We start from the raw sequence: 20355 nt of genomic DNA, 5'->3' as shown, positions 1-20355 counted from the left end.
GTGATTATACGGTCTTTGACTTTGCCGACATTAAAACATTTAATATACCTATAGGTAAGCTATTTATTTATGTTAAAAAATATTAAATAGCGATAGACTTGGGATCCCAAGGTGATGAAATGTTGACCTTGCAATGGAAAGCGCAGCATTGGAACACCTTTTTTTTTTGGGAAAATTGGCGTGTGGAAATTTTTAATCTCCCTAAAAGAGACCTATGTCCAGCTGTGGACGATTGATGACTTTTTAGATAAGCACTTTCAAACGGACACATAAATATATTTTACTAGCTGACGCCCGGGACTTCGTCCGCGTGGATTTAGATTTTTCGAAATCCCGTGGGAACTCCTTGGTTTTCCGGGATAATAAGTAGCCTATGTGTTAATCCAGGATATTATCTATCTCCATTCCGAATTTCAGCCAAATCCGTCCAGTAGTATTTGCGTGAAGGAGTAACAAACATACACACACATACACACACACACACACACACATACACGCACACACACACACACACACACACACACACACACACACACACACACACACACACACACACACACATACAAACTTTCGCCTTTATAATATTATAGTGTGAAGTGTGATTTTATAGGACTGTAGGTACCTACTTAGTACAAAGGGTACCTTACCATTTGAGGGTTAAGTAATCTAGTGTTCAATACGAAACGGTGAAAAGTGGAAAAGTTCCCGTCTCAATAGTCGGAATCTCTTGTTTGGAATGAACGAACGAAACACTAAGATCGAAGCAATGCTCGATTGTTCGAGGGGTGACGTGATGGTACTTAGTACCCCTGTAGGGTTAGCATAAGATTTCACATCTCACCAACGTTGATAGAATTCGAGCACGACATCCTTAGCGCAGGGACGAGCGCTGTGATCTTATCTGTGGGAGGCCCCGGGTTCGATTCCCGGCACGGAAAATTTGGAATTTTTCTCAGGTCTAAAAAGCCGTGCCGCCAAGCGATTTAGCGTTCCGGTACGATGCCGTGTAGAAACGAAAGGAGTATGGGTTTAGTGAAAACTGCCATATCCCTTCCAAGATCGGTTCCACTTTAGACTGCATCATCACTAAACCAGCCTGGTGAGGTTCCAGTCATGGGTTTAATGTATCTGAATTTTCCGCATGAATAGCACAAGAAAAGACGGAAACAAAAAACATAGTAAGATGTAGCTAATCATTAGGTATCATCTCAAACCATCGCCGGCTCATTACTGAGTACGGGTCTCCTTTCAGGAGATTAGTAGTATTTAGCTAATCAAGAAGGCACCCGAAAAAATGGCAAGAGCAAAGCGAATGGGCATCCGCGATTTGACCTATAAACATAATATTATACATAATATTATAATTATTCAGTAATTATTTTTTACCCTTTACCCGACTGCGGCGAAGCCCAAAGGAGGGTTATTACTTTTAATTGTTTGTGGTTATTGAAGTCGGTTTTACGTTTACGCAACCCTCGGGACCCTCTTCTCCACGCAAATTCAACTCGCACTTGTCCGGTTTTTTCACCTATGAACTCGAGCCACCCAGACTGGGGTAGTAAGTACCTTCATAACGTTCCCCAACATTGCGTTGCACTTACTATACTTCTGTTTTGTTTTTCTCACTTGATAGTGATACACTATCGAGACGGGGGCTATGTGGGTTTTAAGCCTTTTTCTTTTTCGTGAAGTTATGTAAGTTAACCTTTGTCAAGGAATGCTTTTTTTTTTTTCTTTAAATCTGGCTTTACTCTGATTAGCCAATGTCAAGTTTGTGATATTTTCAAGTTATTGAATTTATACAAGTATGGACTCCGTCTGCGCCGGCGCCCGCCGACATACGCGCGGCGCCCCTTTAAAGCGCTTCCCAGTCAGTTCCACCACCAAAAAACACCAACTAACACAAAAACCAGCCACTCTTAACAAAAAAAAAAACACTCCAAACAAGCACAGCACGCGCGCCAGCAAACGCCATCGCAGACGAAGAGATCAAGGAATGCTATTCAGTACATGCAAAAAATCGGTCAAGTGCGAGTTCCTTACCATCGTAGAAAATAATATAACACTAGGTATCGTTGCTGTGCATGAAAATTCCACTATGTGGAAAATCACAAATTTTCAGAAGTTCTATTAAACTTAATTTTTTTTTTCAATCGCTTTAATTTTAAATCCAAATCACATAGCTAAAAAGTTATCTCAAAAGTCATCTCCTGAACTATACATTTCGAAAGAACAGGTTTTTTTCGTACATAATATGTGCCTTTTAAATTTAAACAAAATGACGCCCAGAACGAAAATTAAGAATTATGCATGCGCAGCGACGGTATGTCGTTTTTAATTTTTTTTTAATATGCATGGCGGCCATTTTGAAATAGTTGTTTTTTTTTTATTACTTACTAGATGATGCCCGCGACTTCGTCCACGTGGATTTAAGTTTTTTGAAATCCCGTGGGAACTCTTTGATTTTCCGGGATAAAAAGTAGCCTATGTTCTAATCCTGGATATTATCTATCTCCATTCCAAATTTCAGTCAAATCCGTTCAGTAGTTTTTGCGTGAAGGAGTAACAAACAACTTACACACACACACACACACACACACACACACACACACACACACACACACACATACAATCTTTCGCCTTTATAATATTAGTGTGATTGTTATTATGGGAATGCTCTCTGAAAATTCTAATTACTTATGTGATAAGTACAGCCTGCTGGCAGACAAACGGACAGACGGACGGGCAGCGGAGCCTTAGTAATAAGGTCCCGTAGGCACGTAAATAATATATTTATTCCAGGATGAAATTTGTTATTATTAAGAAAATAATTTGCGCGCTAATATTCAAAAGGCGGACTAGATGGAGTGGCGCTTTGCGTGCCTCAAGTAATTGTTTCCTACGAAATATTCCTGATAAAATAATAACAACGCCCTGTTATTACACAGACTAATAAAAAAATAGTAGAATCTACTTCTGAAGACAAGGACGAGTTGATTAGCGCAAAGTGGCCAAGTGATTCGCTAACTCAGTGATCAACACTGAATGATAGCCACCGAGCTCACTTGACATTCATTTTTAATCCACTGAAGGTTTATAAGCAAAAAATTATTTTAATATCACTCAGTGTAGTAGCAATGTAGAACCAACCAATGTCAAATGAGTTTAATGCCTAGATATTATTATTTAGTGTTGATCACTGAGTTAAAAGGATAGGCATGGATTTCAATTTTTAATATCACAGGTCAATATAATGTGTGAATGAAGCCAGGTGCCTAAGTTTAAGGTCACTTCAGTGTCTATCCGTCTTTGTGTCACAATTAAGAGGGCTCTCTCCGTCACTCGTTTCATACAATCGTAGTTCCAATTTCATTTGAATATTAAGCAACCAAAGTCCATGAAATTTTGCAGAAATATTCTAGAAGCTAATATCTATGTCTGTGGTTTTCCAGATTTCTGTTAAAATATTCGGTTTCAAAGTTACGCGGTCTTAAAAATTTACATACAAATCTTTGAGCCCCTGTAATTTTAAAACTACATATTTTTAGAAAAATCTAAAACACCACAGACACAGATATCAGTTTCTAGAATATGTCTGCAAAAATTCATGGACTTTGGTTGCTTAATATTCAAATGAAATTGGAACTACGATTGTATGAAACGACTGACGGATAGAGCCCTGTTAACACGTTGTTGTTTTTAACAATTTTGAAAACAGCTTCATCGGAAGTACCTACCTTTTTTTTCTCAGTGGTCCTTTCTACCTTGTCCCTTGGTCTGTGATATTGACCTGAAACTTTTTTCCCCGCATGAAATCGCTTCATCATAATGTAGCACAACATAATTAGTTCGCCAATAGAAATATTGTTCCGGGAACTCTCAAGTAGATGCTTCATGATAGAAAATATATTTTTTTTTAATATAAAAATAGCGACCAAACGAGTAAGCGGGTCTTCGGAATTGAATCTCGAATGTTTTTTACCCGACTGCGGCAAAGCCAAAAGGAAGGGTTATGATTTTAGCAGTCTATGTATGTATGTATGTATGTGTGCATGTGTGTATGTTTGTAACCAGATTCTGTGTATTCCACCGTAGCGCGTAAACTACTGGGCCGATTTTGATGAATGAGGTATCAATCGATTCGGAGTAAAGGTCCGGATGACATAGGCTATTATACGAAAAAAAATGGCCTTACGGATATAACATCAAAAAAAAGTGAGGGTCTCCAAAATTTTTTTTTTTGCTATTGTATCGAGTGGGGTGTCAAATGAAAGAGGAGAAAATTCATAAATATAAATGTACTGTTGGGATATTTTGAATTTATAGGAAAATATCAGTAAAAAGAAAAGCTTGGACGTCCTGTTTGAGATATATATTTGAAGTGAGATAAAAAGTCATCGAACGTAAAACAAAAGGATTTTAGAAAAAGAATAAAAATAAGAATATATTTAAATATAAACAATTTAGTTTACAGCCAGTTCCAACATCCCCCTTTAAACTAAATTGTCTTACAAAAAAAACTTAACATAACATATCAACACACAGCAACAAAAAAATAAAAACTAACTAAAATCTACTCCTACCTGATGATTCTTCAATTGATTCATGCCTATGCGACATAAGTGTCCTAACCGTTAATGCCAGAGCTGATACTTGCTCAGACAGTCAGGGTGCACCTCGTACGCAATATTTTCACTATTCATCTTAGGTGGAATATTAACAGTACCATCAACTATGTACAGTCCACCACAGGGCGAAGCATGAAGGACAGAATCACCAAATATCCTTATTTGAAAAATTAGCAGTAAGTGCTGTGATCGAATCCGTGACTTCATTTGGTTTGGATTTCATTCCTTTGGCCTCTTATATCTCCGCTTGCTTGCGACATTCGGAAAGAAAAATATCTAAATATGATTTTCCTTGTTCGCAACAAATATAGCAACACTGGACAATTAACACTACTTTTCCACTTATGATTTTTCCCAAGAGCCCTTCGTGCTGATAACGTGTTGGGATATTTTGAATTTATAGGAAAATATCAGTAAAAAGAAAAGCTTGGACGTCCTGTTTGAGATATATATTTGAAGTGAGATAAAAAGTCATCGAACGTAAAACAAAAGGATTTTAGAAAAAGAATAAAAATAAGAATATATTTAAATATAAACAATTTAGTTTACAGCCAGTTCCAACATGTACTACAACATTAAAATATACCAAGCGACAGAAAAACAATTTTACTATAATACTTCAACGTTTATTAAGACGATCGCAGTCGGGTTTTAGTTTTCAACTTTATCTTGTGTAAAACATGTTTGTGATTTGTTGGTGACTCAAATGATTAACGCCCTTTGAGAATTTCGTCTTGGTCATTTGTATTGAATTACGTGACAGAAAGAGCCCTATACTAACTTATTTCCGTGGATGGGTTCGGTCGCCAAAAAATGTACATTAGTTTTTTTTTTGTTGTCCTGGTTTTATTTTTGTCATAGAACCAGTGCTGTTTTAGTTACGAATATATGTTCCATATTGATCTAAATATAACCTCTCTGTAGTTTAGATAAAACCATGAAATCTCAGCTATCCTTACAAATTTGTATTTATTTTAGTTTTTTTCCGATTGGCAAAATTTTTGCTCCATACAAAAACAGTTTGTCCAACTACTACACTATTATCGAAAACATGTCATTTTAACAAAACTTTTGTCCTAATGTTGCGTTTGTAAGTTGGGTTCGAGTTCTGATTACTTTTTCAACGTATTTACAAAAGGTTACCATTCTTTTATCAATAACCATAATTTTCTTCAACTTCTAAAATGTGTCCAATTTTTTGTGCGTGTGTAACGTCCTGAATGTAACGACACTAGAACGCCTATTTTTGCCATACTACATAAATAATTTGGTTGCTTTTGCCTTTCATTTATTGGCAACACTATTGAACAAGGCGCCAACATTCAGAAAATAAAAACGGCCATGTTTGTTAGGAGGAAAATTGTTAGTGTGTGTTGACGCGAGAATTGTCGCCAAAAATTGTTTTTCTTATGTTGAATTGCAGGGTGAGTATTGGACATTCTTTCGAACTCATAAATAAAGGTTAATAAAGCTTTGTTATCGCGTAAAACAATGAAACTACTTCTCTGTCCGTAATTATTCGCTGTACAGAGATATTTTGATTTGAGGCTATGTCGTTCGCTTTTTTCTGTCATGATTGTAACATATGTAACGAAATGTGTAACGTTACGGTCATTACCGATTGTAAGGCGGAGAGTACACTTCTTTAGAAATTCAATATTGACTTAATTTAATTTCTTAAGAAGGGTCTCTCCGTCACTCGCTATATATTATATATATAGCGAGTGTTATATAATTATATAATATTTTCAAATGAAATTGGAACTACATTTGTATGAACAAATGTAGTTCCAATTTCATTTGAAAATATTAAGCAACCAAAGTCCATGACATACAGACATATTCTAGAAACTAATATCTATGTCTGTGGTTTTCCAGATTACTGTTAATCTACGGTTTCAAAGTTACGCGGTCTTAAAAATTCACATACAAATCTTTGAGCCCCTGTAATTTTAAAACTACATATTTTTAGAAAATCTAAAACACCACAGACACCGATACATATTAGTTTCTAAAATATGTCTGCAAAATTTCATGGACTTTGGTTGCTTAATATTCAAATGAAATTGGAACTACGATTGTATGGAGCAAGTGACGGAGAGAGCCCTGTTAATGATAACCGTAGGATTCTTTATGCCTGAACTACTTAGTACATACAGTTATTTATATTTATCGTGTTTGGTGTCCATCAAAAGTTTCTGGTTTGCTGTTCTGTGATTGGCTGGGAAAGTTAAAAAATATTAAATTAAAATTTTACTTTAAAAAAATAATTTTTGAATTATTAATTATATAGAATAGCTCTTGTATTAATTCAGTTCCTTCAACTTTTATCGTCGTTTTGACCACAAAAGTGCGAAGAGTGCAATTTATATTTCAGATGGCACCAATGACCAATGCCGAAAGGCAAAAGAAATATTATCGGGAAAAGTTGCGAACTCAAAATCAAAATCAAAAAAATAAGTGTCACCATTCTTAGCGGTATCACCTAATGTAAAAAAAAAACTAGTGTATATAATTTGAGAACCGTGTAGACGGTTTCTTCGCAATAATGCGGAAACGGATCGCCTCAATTAAAAGCAGGCTGGAGAGAAGTCCCAACATTATCCTGAAGGTGATAGCAGACAGACAGGACAGCGCTCTCAAAGCGCACTGGATGTCTGCATTAGTTAATAAGTATATTAATTATATTAACTAACATAGAATAAGTATCTTACTAACATACATTACATTATAATTTAGTTACTAACATAGGTTAAGATGTTTACTAACATAATATTGTGGGCCTTTGTTGCTTAAATAAATAAAGATATTATTATTATTATATAATGTCTGATGGGGTCTCTGCGAGTTGGCTTTGGCCTCTCGTACGCCTACTAAAGGACCGGGACCCCAGGGTCGCGAAATCGTTATGCGATTGCGAAATATAATATTCTAATCATAATATTGTATGATTCTGAACTAAGCTTTATGTTGATCATGAATGTATCATTGAGTCAGGTATGTAACGTTTGTTACGATGTCATGAATGCAACTATACATTTTTTTACGACCACACCCGGATAGAGTATAAGCAACGAAGAGGTAACGAAAATATTTTATTCGCACGCAGAGCGTGTTCTAAAACTACCCCAAAATCCTTCATAGAAAAGACTCCTCACACTTATCCAATTTGTTCTGTACCTTAATTTACATTACATTTTTATTTTCAGCTACATCCTGCACGGGCGTCCATTCACGCGGCGTATAAAGAATTCCGGTCTAATTGAATTTCGCCCGTAAAAAGATTTGGGAGTGATTTCGTTCGCGTTAAATAATATTTTCATTGGGAAGAGGATTTATTTACCGTTCGTTTCATATTGAAAACCGCTGGGTGACAGGCTGCTTTTTCACCAGAGACGTGCTATGCAGCTATGCTTTTGGAAGTCAAAGTTAAGTTACGAAACTATGGGACTGATTCCAATATGCTAAGCGGTGTAGCGGAGCGGGTAAGATGTGCTATGAAGATGCGCCGCCGCTGGGTAGCAGCTGTGCGAAGTAGAAGCGCGACAGAAGCGATGCACCGACGACAGGGAGAGTACGAGCCTACACCACTCGCGTATCCGTAGCTCACATCTATAGCTCTCATCTACAGCACGCATCCAGTATATAAAAACACTAGAGGATGCCCGCGACTTCGTCCGCGTGGATTTAGATTTTTGTAGATCCCGTGGGAACTGTTTGATTTTCCGGGATAAAAAGTTGCCTATTTCGATTACAGGGACGCAAGCTACTTCGGTACCAAATTTCGTCAGAATCGGTTACACTGTTGGACCGTGAAAAAGTAGCAGACAGATAGACAGACAGATAGAGAGACAGACACACACTTTTGCATTTATAATATTAACCCATTTCCACTAATGCTAAGCTATGTGGAGAAGTGAAAATGATTGGTGGATACATCACCATTAACATCATACCTCTGGTGGAAAAGCGCCGACAGTCTTCACCCACTGCGACCAACAATTCTCGGTCCAAAGTACCGGCCCTAGTAATTTTTTTATCAATTTTATTGAGGGGAAATCAAAGAGTTCCCACGGAATTTCTTAAAATCCTAAATCCACGCGGACGAAGTCGGGGAATCATATAGTCTAAATAAATAGGAAAAAGTGACTGACTGACTGATCTTTCAACGCACAGCTCACACCACTAGACGGATCGAGCTGAAACGCATGCAGATAGCTATTATGACGAATACATCCGCTAAGAAAGTACTTTTGGAAAATTCAATCTCTAAAGACTCCTTTAGGGATTGAATTTATTTGATAATGGGGGGGGGGGGGGGGTTCTTTTAGTCCCTACGAATGAAGTCACAGGCATAACCTAGTCAAAAATAAAAACATGTCCCAAACATAAACATATCATTAAAGCAATCGCATAACCGCGACAAATGTAAAGGATTTGTATATTTTGTATGCAGAGTGATATTTTTGTACAATTTGACCCCTCGTCAGGGACCCGCGTCACATGTTTAACAAGCGGACCCATGACAAATGCCAAACATCTTTTATATTCAGTAAAGTAAAACAAATTTAATTTTGCCGCTTCTCTAACCGCAGACCAGTTGTGCCAACCCAAGATTGCGTTTAGTTTACATGAAGGCATAAAAATCTCTTTTGTTGAAAAAATAACAAAAAATGTTGTTTAAAAGTTTTTTAACTCATAACCTCATAGAAGAACAAACAAAAGGCGTCCTAAAGAACGCTGCCCACGCTTAAAAAATACTATCAATTTGACGAATTCATAATTCATAATAAAAAGCATGAAAACTGCATTTTCTAAGATTTTTCTTACGTTCCTTGTTCGCAACACATATCATAATATGTGTGTTAATGTCCATAAATCACTATAGTAATACAGCAATTAATATTAATTAATGATCAAGCAACAATAAAGCAGTTGTAGGGTGACAATATCCCAAAGCTATGTCCGAAATGAGATGAAAAATTCATCATCATCTATCTCAACCCATCGCTAGTCCATTACTCGAACACGAGTCTTCTCTGAGAATGAAAAGGGCCATATTCCACTTCACTGGCCTAGTGAGGATTTGCAGACTTCTCACATCTTTAAGAACGTGGAAGACTTTTAAGTATGCAGGTTTTCTCACAATGCTTTCCGTCACGTGATATTTATTTACTTAAAACGCACATGTAACTTAATTTAGTCTGGTGGGAGGCTTCGGCCGAGGCTCGTTACTACCCTACCGGCAAACTATGCCGCCAAGCAATTCAGCGTTCTGATACGGTACTGTATAGAAATCAATTGACTTAATAAAAAGAACCACCATATCCCTTCCAGGTTAGCCTGCTTCCATCTCAGACTGCATCATCACTTACCACCAGGCGAGATTGCAGTCAAGGGCTATATTTGAATTACAAAATATGTACTTCTCGACTGTTTAGTACGACTCTTGTTACGAAGGAATTAAGTGCCAGCTCGCACAGTGTTGCGGCCTAAAATTTAATAAATGCCTCTCTTTCTATCACCTTAACTTTTCTTTCTTTCTCTCATAAGAGATAGAGTTACGCAAGAGCCGTCATGTCATCACAGGTAGGTACACTCGGGTCACGTCATGACATTAAGTCACTAGTAACCGTTTTTCCGGCTCAAGGCTCCGGTCACGTGTTACTTTATTCCGCACGACCTGTGACCTTTTCCTCAATTCATCCCTCAAGTGTGGTCACCACACACCCCGATGATGGATAACAACGTACACATTACGGGCCCACAGCAACGATAAATCATTGCTCGACCAAGAAGCCGTAAAAAAGCAATTTCGTTACTACTAGGCGGCCATTTTCTTTTTTCCAAATCTGTTTCTACTGATGAAAACAGCTGCAAGCTCCTGATTACTTAGGTACGTTTTTGGTTGCCTGGAAGAGATCGCTAGGTAGCGATAAGGCCGCCAAATTGTACCTATATTTTGTTAAGCTTTGTATGTGTTTTTCTGTACTAATTTTGTGGTGTACAATAAAAGTATATTCATTCATTCATTCATTCATTCATTCATACGTTAGTAAGAGCTGAATCTTTGAAGGAAACCCATTTTCTACAAAGATTCAGCTCAAAACCATCTTTCCCTTTGCGTAAAAAATCGAATTCGCCAACACCACGTACAGATTTTCAAGCCTCAATAGCTCAACGCGTATAGGAGCGGACTGAAATCCGAAAGGTCGGCGGTTCAAACCCCATCCGTTGCACTATTGTCGTACTCACTCCTAGCACAAGCTTAACGCTTAGTTGGAGGGGGAAAGGGAATGTTAGTCATGATTATAAATGACTAATATTTATTTTTAAAAAAAGATTTGTAGGAGGTTAATGATTTACCTTCTTTATTGGCTTCTTTTCTAGTGTCCGGAAATTCTATTTCACAGTTTCACTGCGTGCTCTAGCGTGTCTTCTTATCAGGGCTCTCTCCGTCACTTATTCCATCGTAGTTCCAGTTTCATTTGAATATTAAGCAACCAAAGTCCATGAAATTTTGCAGACATATTCTAGAAACTAATATCTGTGCCTGTGGTGTTATAGATTTTTCTAAAAATATGCAGTTTTAAAATTACAGGGGCTCAAAGATTTGTATATGAATTGAAATGAAAATGTGAAAGAACGCGTAACTTTGAAACCGAATATTTTAACAGAAATCTGGAGAACCACAGGCATAGATATTAGTTTCTAGAATATGTCTGCAAAATTTCATGGACTTAATATTCAAATGAAATTGGAACTACGTTTGTATGGAGCGAGTTACGGAGAGACCCCTCTTATACAGTTCCTGTATTGTATAAAAAGTATAGCTACATTTTGAGCTTGTACTCAATAGCTTATGTTAACACAATAAATAGAAATAAGGTTGCTACGTGCGTGAAACTCTGTTCCGGGGGAAAATATGGAGCAGCGAAGTGGGTCAAGTTGCTTCATAAATAAGCGTAGGTGAGCGTAGCGTAGGCCAACTGACGTACGAACGCAAGAGCGAATAAATTGTTGAGAATTTTCTTCGGAAAATGGGACTTGTCGTTCGAGTTTTGTTTGAGATTTGTGTGCATTTACTTTCGATATGTGTGTTGTGTTGTTGTGTAAACTTTTTTGTGTTTGTCAACTCCTTTTTAACCCCCGACCCAAAAAGAGGGGTGTTATGAGTTTGACGTGTGTGTCTGTGTATCTGTGTATCTGTCTGTGGCATCGTAGCTCCTAAACGAATGAACCGATTTTAATTTAGTTTTTTTTATTTGAAAGGTGGCTTGATCGAGAGTGTTCTTAGCTATAATCCAAGAAAATCGATTCAGCCGTTTGAAAGTTATCATCTCTTTTCTAGTTACTGTAACCTTCACTTGTCAGGAGTGTTATAAATTCTTAATTTACACTTGTTAAGCATAAGGATCATATACTGCTTCATATCTACACTTTCATGTCGCTTTAAAGTTGAAGAAAAACATCATGAGCTTAGCCACCGGTCGCGGTCTAAAACCCATTCATATACTCAATTCTATAGCCTTCTCCTCTGAACAATCTACTGCAAGTAGCTGGCCATTAGTCCGTTAAATATTTTTCTAAAAGAGATTTTTCATTTCTGCCATCAGTTCCTAGGAAGTCCTCCATTCCACTTAATGAGCTTCTCGTGAGCAAAGAAAGAAGTAGTTCCATTCATCACTCTTCTAGCAATCTATTAGAGCGATAACACGGGCCGCGTTAAAATAAATTGATTTTATTCAAATTTCTATTAGGGTGCTCTCTGTGTTCTTGGGATTGCTGCCCCGCTCTTGTTACTTCTGACCAGAGATTTGATAATTTTGGACAAGGCAGTTTCAGCCTTGCATGCTTATTAACAACTACTGACTGGCTTTTTCCACAAAAAAGTCACATAGTGGGCTATAATTCGGTGTCAGAAAGTAATTTTCGGTTTTTTTTAATCCATGAAATTACATCTGTTCATAATTTCTACTGTTTTCATACATTTATATATGACTTTAGACCCAATAAAAGAAACACATTCTAAGCATCACTCGGCAGCAGCAGGTAATATTTAAATATTTTTAACGAATGATTATTATTGGAATGTCCTCCCAAAACCTACGCTACGCAAGGACATAGCTGATCGTAACGCGTAGAAGTTATTCGAGTTTTAATCTAAAAAAACTAATGACAAAATAAATTAGAAAATTTGTTGTTTCGGATTGTTGTTTCGGATTGACTATGCTGCGTAGGCCCTACTGGCCGCTACAGCGTCACCGGGGGGGGTGGCAAGCGCGAAGCTCCGCCTGGGATGAGCCCTAGGGCTCGAAGAAAATAGATGTAGAGGTCGGAGGCAACGTCCTCCTAAGGGCGCCTCCTGTGAGGCTCGGACCACGGCTTAGGCTGACGTTGGGATGGGTGGATTGGTCGGACTAGCTAGTCCACACGTCCCCGAGGCCGTGGCGTGAGTCCACGTCCGGGTGACGTAAGAAATCGGGGACCTCGTCTTCGCCGGCGAAGACGCTGTAAATTGTTTGAATCGTGTAGCCCTACAAGAAAGGGAGCATTGTCCGTCATAATTTGGTCGTCGGGATCGTTAAGGACGTGCTTTGGGCGTCTTTTGTCGGGAGGGTCGTTACGGTCGGGGGTATAAGTTGATGCCCCAACTACCAGGGGGTTGGGGTGTTTGGTGGCTTTCTCAAAATAATTTTTGGAAAGTTGTTTGAAGTAATAGGCTATGGTCGGGAGCTGGAGGTCTCTATGGAGGTCTACATTACGCACGTACCACGGGGAGCCTGTGGCCATGCGCATGAATTTGTTTTGTAGGACTTGGAGGGGTTTGAGGGAGGAGGGTGGCAAATGTGCAAATGCGATGCAGGCATATGACATTATTGGCCGTATGCACGTCTTATATAGCGTGACTTTATGTCGGAGTGACATTTTGCTCTTAGCGCAAATCATGGGATAAAGACGACTCATAACATACGATGCCCTTTTACGGACTCTACGTATGTGCGCCTTGAAACTCATCTTATTATCGAAGGTTACACCCAAATACTTGGTATTAGTTTGCCAGGGAATGGGGCGGTCGTAAAGGGTTAATTCGGTCCGTCGGAGTGTGTCAAGTGATTTTCTTTTTGCCTTTTGAAAGAGCACTGCTGCGCTTTTCTCCGGGTTAACCTCTATTCTCCAGAGGCGGAACCAGTGGCCTAGGCTACTGACCGCCTTTTGGAGTCGAGCTTTAACAATTTGGAGTTTTACGTGAGAGCTGAATAGAGCGGTATCGTCCGCGAACTGAGCTATGTGGACATCGGGGGATCTGGGAATGTCGCTGGTGTACAGCGCGTACAAGAGGGGTGAGAGCGCGGAGCCCTGAGGGACACCTGCTCGGATAGGCCTTGGGGAGGAAAGAGTCCCGTCCAGTCGGTAGCGGAAAGTTCGATTGGTGAGAAATTCTCGTAGTAAGTGTACGAGTCTTTCGGGCACGCCTAGGTGGTATAGCTTATATATTAAGCCGGCGTGCCACACCTTGTCGAAAGCTTTGGCTACGTCAAAGAAGAGGGCTCCCGTAGGGACACCATTCACACTGAATCGATTGAAGTTGTGAAGGATGTGCTCCGTGAGGCGGTGCACTTGGTGGACGCACGAGTGTCTGGATCGGAATCCGAATTGCTCGTCGTTTAGGAGGTTTTTCTCCTCTACCACGGACTTAAGTCGGCTGAGTATGACTTTCTCATACACTTTGCCAAGGGTGTTGAGTAAGCTGATGGGTCGGTAACTTGTAGGGAGGTTCCTAGGTTTGCCTGGCTTGGGGATACCTATGACGGTAGCTTCTTTCCACCTATCGGGGAAGGAGCAACCCGCCATGAGGGTGTTAAAAATGACAACCAGGAGGTTGATTAGTATATCGGGGAGTAGCTTAAGGGTTTTGTTATTAATAGAATCGGGACCTGGAGCTTTTTTGGCGTGTAATTCCTTGATAATTTGACGAACTTCGTCGCTAGTCGTCGGGGGGATGGGGTCGCCTTCTGGGGCGGAAGAGAAGATAGTTTCTAGTTTGCTTTCAACTAGTTCTATTTGGGCTTTGTCTATAGAGATGGTGCTCGGGGAGCATTGGGATTCTAGGCTGTCGGCCAAGCATTCGGCCTTATCGACATCTTCAAAAGCGGGAGGTTGGTTGGGACGTAAAAGTGGAGGAGTGGCCGAGACAGGGTCGGCTTTGAGAGCTCTCGCCAGGCTGTAGTAGGCTACATGCGAAGGCGTTAGCTCACTCAGCCTCCTGTCCCATTGTTCGTCACGGAGTTCGGCAAGGCGAGCCTTAACCTCCCTCTGGGCTTTCCAGAGTTCTCTCCGGTTGTCGGCGTTTGGACATGCGTCATGGGCTCTACGTCTAGCGTTTTTGATTGTGATAAGCTCTCTAGCGTCGTCCGGCAGCTGTCGACGGGTGAAACCGTTCGGCATCTGTCGGGAGCAGGCGCTGAGAGCATCGCGGATGTGGTTGGTAAGGTGCAGTGAGGCTGCATGCGCTTCATCTAAGTTATCTATGGTGTCAGGAATTTGGGATATGTGCACTGAGTCTATAGAATTAAGTTGCTCGGCGAGCTTCTTGAAATCAATGACTGTTTTTGTCGGGGGGGCCGCGGTGGGCGGGGGTCCTAGCCGCATTAGGACGGGACGGTGGTCTGAACATAGCTCGGATAGAACCTCTAAGGGACTCACCTGAAGGGCGATGTTCTTCAGAAGGGCTATATCGAGTATGTCCGGTCTGTCTGTTGCAATGTCGGTCATTGGGTAACGAGTCGGTGTGTCAGGGGCTATAACTATGAAGTTAAGATCGGGCCTATGAGTCAGTCTTTCGAGTTGTCGTCCTCGTGTATTCGGGGAGCGGCAATTCCAACTTTGATGTTTGGCATTAAAGTCTCCAGCCAAGATGACGGAGTCTCCTAATGAGAGGAGTGCGCGGATGTCGCTTTCTAGAAGGTCTTTCAAAGGAGAGAGATAGATTGATGCTAGTATGATCGACGGATGGCCGGTCATACTCACCTGACATATAGAAGCTTCCATATTGGTTAGTTGTGGAGGATCGAGAGGAGTGCAATGAAGGGCCCTTCTGTAGTATATGGCAGTGCCACCCTTAGCAGTGGCCCTGTCATTTCTAATTAAGTTAAAATTGGCAATTTTGGGGTTATTTCTGCTAGGTTTCAAGAAGGTCTCTTGAACTAGGAGGATGTCTGTTTGGTGTGCACATACAAAGTCGCGGACTTCGTCCATTTGGTCGATAAGGCCGTTTGCGTTGTAAAACGCGACAGATAGGGAGTGGGGTTTTAATCTACCTGTGGTCGTACTACCCATTAACGGTTGAGTTGAGGTTTTTTATGGAGAGGAGGAGACCCAGATGCTGGGTGAGTGCTGAGACGGGATCTTTCTTGAAGGTCCGAGCAAAAACTTCCATCTCCACTATGTCAATAGTGGCGAGGACAGTTTGAATTAAACTGAGATTATCCGCAGCGTTTATTACTGCGGACGTCTGGAGGGTTTGTTCCGTTAGGGTTTTGGGCTTAGGCGAGGGCGCGGGAGCCTTGACCGGGGCTGGCTGGGCGGGCTTGGCTGGAGGAGCCTGGGTGGGTTTGGGCGCAGGGGGATTAGCCCTGGGAAGTGGTTTGTCCCACGCGTTTGTGGCCGGAGCCGGTGCGGGGACGAATTTTTGGGTCGGTTGGGGGGCTGCGGCGGGTTTGCGGCCGGCCGGTTTGACCCTTCGCTTGGGTTCTTTGGGAGCTTTAGGGCATCCACGATAGTTCGCGGTATGTCCTTGGGCCTTACAAAGAACACAGCTTGGGGGCTCCTCGGTCGGTTGCGTCCTAGGGCAGTCGGAGGTGCCGTGGTCCCCTAGGCACTTTACGCACCTAGGGTGGGCGAAGCAATTTCTTGCGGAATGGCCGTATAATTGGCAGCGGTGGCATTGGCCCAATCTGCCGCGGTTATGGGGGGGTTCAATTCTTAGGCCGGTGAGTCGACATACCGAAGTAATGTTGTTGATTCTCTTACCCGCGGGGGTAAGTTCTAGGGTAACGAGCACCATCTCGTAGGGGACTTTGGTTCTGGGATGGTACATCCTGTGAACCTCTAGGACTGGCAGCTCCTGGGAAAGGAGGTCTGCCTTAATGAGCTCAGTGTTGAGCTCTTTGGGAAGGCCGCGGATGACTACGCGCAGCACGCGTTCGTCGGGAAGAGCGTAGGTATGAAAACCTACATTCTCCTGTCGGAGAGTCTTTGTCAGCAGGCGATGGTCGCCTGACGTTGGGCATTGGACTTTAATGCCTATGGCGGTCGAGCGGGCACTCGTGAAGGAGATGCCCTGCTGGTCTATTAAAGGCAGTATGCGCTGCCAGCTGAGCTTCTCTCTAATGAAGAGAGGAGGGACTTTCTCCCTTGGCGGGTCCTCCATGGGAGAGTCTTCCGACTCTTCCTCGGGGGTCGCCTGAGAGGTGGAGGGATGGGACTCAGCGTCTGTGGCTGCGATGCCTACCTTTTTGGGTGGGTTTGCATGGGATTTTGAGGCCTTTAGCTTTCGCTTCTGGGCCTTGGATTGTACGGTGGTGAATTCCTCCGTTTCTGATGAGGCTGGTGAGGTCTCGGAGTGAGGCTCCTTGGTAACTATCGGGAGAGTTTTGGGGGCTGAAGGCCCGGCAGGGGTCTTGGAGAGAGGCTCCTTAGCGTAGTTAGGGGTCGGCGGTTCTTCATCCTCCATAGCCATAGCCGGAGGAGGAGAAGCTGGGGGTTGACTGAAGCGCAAAGGCTTCCGCGTCTGGTTTACCTTAAATTTATTAAGGTAGTTGGGGTTGACTTTTATTAAGTCGGCAATTAAGGCAGTCATGTCCAAGTCTTTTAGCATTGTTTGGGGCATTTCCAGGCCCTGATGGGGCCCGGGAGTGGGTTGGTCGGGGTTAATGGGGCCCATGGTGGGCCCGGTAGCTATAATTAGGTCCCCCCTGCCAAGGCAGGGAGGTGAGTACCTAATGTGAGGCCCTAGTTGGGTCCCTGTCCTTGGGTGACAGGGGTGTGGACAACGGCGGATCCAGGGGGGGGGTCATGGGGGTCATGACCCCCCCCTGAGCTGGTTCCAGGACTTAGGTGGACCACTAATTGAACATAATGATTTTATTTATATATTTTGTCACCATACAGATTTTATGTAACTACATACCTTCAATATTTAATTAATTTTTATATAATATAATAACTTTGTGTGATGGCAAACGTTTGGGTACGAACGCATCGAAAATTTGAATTTTACCGCGCCACACTTGCGCGCGCTTGTCGACTACTTTACTTAGTACGTAACGTCTAGCTAGACCTAACCTCAATCAGAACGACTAAACTTCAATATAATATCTTAACATAGTTAGTTCTAAGTTAAAAAATTAAATTTCTTTCTACCTATACCTAATGTGTTTATGAGTGTACCATGTAACTATACCGTAATAAATAAAATAAAATAAGTATTCTTAAAAATTGTTGCTGCAAATTCATTAATTACAAGAAATGATAAGTAATCAGTTTCTCATTATTCCAGTGCGTGTTTTTTAACTTTTAAATGTTATTATTGTTAACATGGCCGTAGCCAAAATAAATTGTTCTCAAAATGCATAATATACTAGTTAGTTCTCGAATTTACAAGTTTTTGTAAATCTATTAATAAATTTGCGCTCGCTTCGCTCGCGCTTTTATATTGTGTTAGTTGATTACCGGAACTTCGTTCAAACCCGTGGAAACTCAGTTTTTTTGGGATAAAATACCTAGGTATACAATGCAAGGTACCACTGAATAGTACCAAATTTTACCTAAAAATATAAGCCCTGAAAAGTACTTTCGCTAATATTATTTCGTTAATACAATTAATAAAAATTTCGCGCTCGCTTCGCTCGCGCTTTTATTCTATTAGTTGTTTTTGTAGTAGTTATCCGGAACTTCGTGCGCATGAGATTACATTTTTGAATATTCCTAGAAAATCTTTATTTTTCATGAGAAAAGTAGAGTGAGGTGCTTTAAAACATAGGTAGCATTTTTTATGGCTGAGCTCGTTCATCTCTCGCTTTTTTATCTGTAACTGAAAAATTACGCTCGCTGCGCTCGCGCTCATATTTCTTGTTGCATTCTATCTTGTTCAAATCTTCAATCAATCTTGGTCAAATTGAAAGGTAAAATTCCACTAAGCAACTAGGTATTCAGATAACCCCCCCCCCCCCCCTCCCTCCAAACAAATCCCATAGGTAGATATGTAGGTACCTACTCACTGAAAGAGTGCTGCCTGACTTATGTACCTTCTTTTTACTTGTATCTATTGTTATCAAAATTAAATTATAAGTTCTTGACTTGACCACGACTATGTGACCCCCTCCTGGCGCCAAAGCTGGATCCGCCCTTGGGTGTGGACCTAAGTTGCGCTTAGACTAGTGTACTCACGGAACCTGGACCCTAGAACTACACTTCACTAAACACAACGCAGGAACAAATCCGATGGCAATCCAGAACACTTGCAGGGCACTGAGGCGAACACGCGCGAGGGAGTTCGAAACTGAGCGGTGGTATGCGTAGCGCATGGAAAGACGTCCGCACGGGGCGGAGGTCAAGCACGGAATCAAAGAATTAGAAAACTGTGCACGACGAACCGCGCTCCGATGCAAGACCGGTGAAATAGCTACAGGAGCGAGCAGAAAGGCGCTCTCGACCAATCAGGAGCGAGCATTCTAAGATTGAAAATTATGTGCACGACGGAGCCGCGTTCCGCTGCAAGACTGGCGAAGTAACTACATGAGCGAGCAGAAAAGCGCTCTCGACCAATCAGGAGCGAGCATTCTAGGGTGAAAATTAGTTTTAACTTATGTTTTTATCTTATAAGAATTTGGCAAATTAATAAAGAATACATTGATTTAAAGTATAAGTATAGGTAGATAACTAAGAAAACTATGTAAAACCAATAATAAATAGAATCTAGGTCTAGTATTTGCGGAAATATAACTCGATATAGTTATTAAGGAAAAATGTAAATAACTTAGAAAGTATTGAATAATTGTAAATGTTTTTTTTTATACGAATAAAGATTAGCGCGATCCCTAATCTGGGAAAAAACAGTACACCTAGGTTTTAGGCAAAAGGCTAAAACCTAGGACTTAAGGTTGTATAATTTCTTTAATCCATTACCCATAGATTAAATAGAAAACAGGAAAATAATATGTTGTAAATGATTCATTTGATCAAGATCTAGCCTTTTAAAACCAAAGACTGCAAATATAAGAAGTAAAGACCTAGGAAATCTAGATTCAAACACTAGAATTAATTTATGTAATTATTTAGTAAAGTAACATAAGTAGAACATTTATTATAGGTAGTCTAGATAAATCTAGACGTCTAGCATACCAAATTGTACTTGTAACATGCATACTTTCGCTGCAACGGCGTCTCGCGAAATGAATGCGAGGACCTGGCGCGGGTGATATTTATAGCCTCGGTGGTGCGGGGCAGGGTCATATAAATATGCAAAATCCGAAATTCCGCCGTTATTCGGAAAATAGATGTCGCAGAGTAAGCATGCATGATTCTAGGTATTGTAAATAAACTAGACTAAGTATTAGTTAAGGAATCAACATAATATGTAAATAGAAAATGGGAAAAATAAAGGCTTAACCACAGAGGGGGTGAGGCAGCGAATATTCTAGATAATTGGGCAAAAATATATATA

General features: G+C 40.9%; 1 long non-coding RNA gene across 1 annotated transcript; it reads right to left on the bottom strand.

Annotated features, from left to right (window-relative positions):
* Positions 1-2622: 2622 nt before the first annotated feature.
* Positions 2623-19573, bottom strand: LOC123866377. Its single transcript, XR_006796173.1, has 3 exons — positions 19272-19573; positions 12172-12174; positions 2623-2633 (listed from the first exon to the last, which is right to left on the bottom strand). It is a non-coding gene; the product is annotated as an uncharacterized LOC123866377 (long non-coding RNA).
* Between the last annotated feature and the right edge of the window lie 782 nt (positions 19574-20355).

Source organism: Maniola jurtina, chromosome 1 (assembly GCF_905333055.1).
Source record: "Maniola jurtina chromosome 1, ilManJurt1.1, whole genome shotgun sequence".
Classification (NCBI taxonomy): domain Eukaryota; kingdom Metazoa; phylum Arthropoda; class Insecta; order Lepidoptera; family Nymphalidae; genus Maniola; species Maniola jurtina.
This window is presented reverse-complemented; position numbering and strand designations above follow the sequence as displayed.